Source organism: Kogia breviceps (genome assembly GCF_026419965.1).
Source record: "Kogia breviceps isolate mKogBre1 chromosome 20 unlocalized genomic scaffold, mKogBre1 haplotype 1 SUPER_20_unloc_10, whole genome shotgun sequence".
In the NCBI taxonomy this organism is placed as follows: Eukaryota; Metazoa; Chordata; class Mammalia; order Artiodactyla; family Physeteridae; genus Kogia; species Kogia breviceps.
Window position 1 is genome coordinate 65,001 of NW_026711561.1, and position 2,500 is coordinate 67,500.

Sequence of the window (2,500 nt, forward strand, 5' to 3'; positions counted from 1 at the left end):
CCTCCGCTGACTAATATGCTTAAATTCAGCGGGTCGCCACGTCTGATCTGAGGTCGCGTCTCGGAGGGCGCACGCACGCACGCGCGCGCGACGAGCGAGCGAGCGAGCGGCGGGCGAAGGGTGCCCGCGAGAGGGCCGGGAAGGAGAGAGACCCCGCGGCCGAGCCGCGGTCGACCGGCGCACCCCCCCCACACACACACCACCAACCACCACCACCCCGGACGACGGCTCCCCCTCACCCGCCCGGGCGCGGCGAGGGCGCCGGGGGCGGGGAGAGAGGAACGCGCGGCGTGCCGGGCGGGGGCTGGGGCGGGGGCGGAGGGGGAGCCGGGACGGGAGCACGAGCCGGCGGCCACGGGACGGACGGACGGGGCGCGGAGAGTCGGGGGGTAGGGAAAACGCACGACACCGAGCGCGGCCCGGAGGCGGCGCGTCGCCACGGAGGAGAGGAGAGGACAACGGGGACGGGAGAGGACGAGGGGAGAGGAGAGGGGAGAGGAGAGGAGAGGAGAGCGGCGGACGGCGTGCGTGGAAGGCAGGGGTGGATGAGGACACGCGGCGGTCGCCCCCCGAACGCCGGACCCTCCTCCCACGTCTCCTTCCACGACCGACCGATTCCCAACTCTCTCCCTCTGTCTCTCTTCCCTCTGTCTCTCTCTCTCTCTCTCTCGACGCCAACGCAGCACACCATCCTCCACGCAGCCGCGAGACGCCCCCCGCCACGGCCAGCGACGGACGCCGTGCGCCCCCATCCACCACCGACAGACGCCCACGACGCGGGGCTCGGGGGCCGGCACGAAGCGCGGCGCGGCGCGGCCGCAGCCCGGGGGAAAGCGCGCGGCGGCGGACGACGCCGCGGCGTCCCGCGGGTCGCCGCCGGGGCACGCATCCCCGGGGCGCGGCCGCGCACGCAACGACTCGGCCTCGGGTCGGCCCGAGCCGCCCGCCCCGACACGGCGAAGGCGAGGGCGGCGGGGGGGCGGGCACGGACCCCGGACGCGCGCGGGTCAGGGCGCCGCGGAGGAGGCGGCCGGGCCGGGCCGGACCGTCGCCGGGACGCCGCCGGGGGCGGGCGGCGAACGACGGCGGAGCGGACGCGGCCCCAACACCACCAGCACCACGGGCCCCGGCCGCGAGGGCGCGGGACCGTCCCCGCCCACCGGCACACAGCCCCGGGGGTACGCCCAGGGACCGCTTGCGGCGCGAGGGCGCTTCCCGAAGGGGACCGACCGCGGAGGCCACGGCCAGGGCCTCGTCGCGAGCTCTCTCTCGCTCTCTTCCCTTCTCGCGGGCAGCGGGGCCCCCGTGGCCTCGGCACGAGGGGCACCGCGTCTGCACTTAGGGGGACAGAGGGCCCCGGACACGGGGCCCTGCGAGGAAACCCCCAGCCGCGCCACCCCGGGAAGGCGCGCGCGCGCGCACCCCGGGGGGGCGATTGATCGTCAAGCGACGCTCAGACAGGCGTAGCCCCGGGAGGAACCCGGGGCCGCAAGTGCGTTCGAAGTGTCGATGATCAATGTGTCCTGCAATTCACATTAATTCTCGCAGCTAGCTGCGTTCTTCATCGACGCACGAGCCGAGTGATCCACCGCTAAGAGTCGTACGAGTTTGGTTTCTCTGGGTTTCGGCGGGGTCCCCCGCCGGTGGCACGGCACATTTCCCCCACGGAGGGAGGGTTGCCTCTGGCCGGCCAAGTCAGACGAGACAGAAAACAGCAGACCGGAGCGGGGCCGGAAGGTTTCACGACGGGGCGCCCGGCACCGACCCGCAAGACGGGGCGGGCTCGGACACCCCACAGGCGCCCGGGGGGTTCCCACCTGCGCACACACACACCCCCCCCCGTCAGGGACGCGGGGCGCGCACGCGCGCGGGCACACGGGACCCGGCCCCGCACCACGGCCGCCGGGTAGCCCCCTCCCGACGGCCGCGGCGGCGGGGAGGGCCGGCGTGGCGCGGCGCGCGGCGCCCCGGCCCCGCGGGGGCGGGGGCGGAGGAAGCGGGGTCTGGGGGAGAAGGGAGGGGCCTCCCGACTCCCCGCGGGCCCGACCGCCCCGACCCCAAGGCGGACGGGCGACCCCCCCATGGGTCTTTAAACCTCCGCGCCGGGACGCGCTAGGTACCTGGAGAGGGGGGAGGCGGGCGAGGCCGGGGAGGGGCAGGCGGAGCGCCCCACGCTCGCCGCCACCCCCGACGCCGACCGACACGCTCTCCGCCCGCGGCCGCCCGCAGCACGCGGGCCCCGGCGCTACCGGCCCGTGACTCGGGGGCGCCCCGGCCGGGCGACGGGCCCAACCGCCACACGGGACACCACCACGCCCACCGCCCGACGACGTCCCCACCGTGTCCCCGAAACCGGGCCTCGGAGACCTCCCCGCTCGCTCGCTCGCGCCCGGACGCGGCCCTCTCCTCTCCGCTCCTCTCCCGAACCCCGAACCCCCCCGCCCCCGGGGCCCCCTGACCCCTGCACCCGCCTCCCGGGCCCCCTGCTCGCCACCGCGGG

The 2,500-nt window shown here is 76.7% G+C and overlaps 2 non-coding genes across 2 annotated transcripts in view; both read right to left on the reverse strand.

Moving 5' to 3' along the window:
- Positions 1–56, reverse strand: part of LOC131749240 (28S ribosomal RNA) — a 5,020-nt gene extending 4,964 nt beyond the window's left edge. The window contains exon 1 of the ribosomal RNA XR_009333306.1: positions 1–56. This exon is cut by the window's left edge and continues 4,964 nt beyond it. This is a non-coding gene — a ribosomal RNA (28S ribosomal RNA).
- A 1,391-nt stretch (positions 57–1,447) lies between these two features.
- On the reverse strand, positions 1,448–1,600 carry LOC131749245 (5.8S ribosomal RNA). The gene has a single exon (XR_009333311.1). It is a non-coding gene; the product is annotated as a 5.8S ribosomal RNA (ribosomal RNA).
- Between the last annotated feature and the right edge of the window lie 900 nt (positions 1,601–2,500).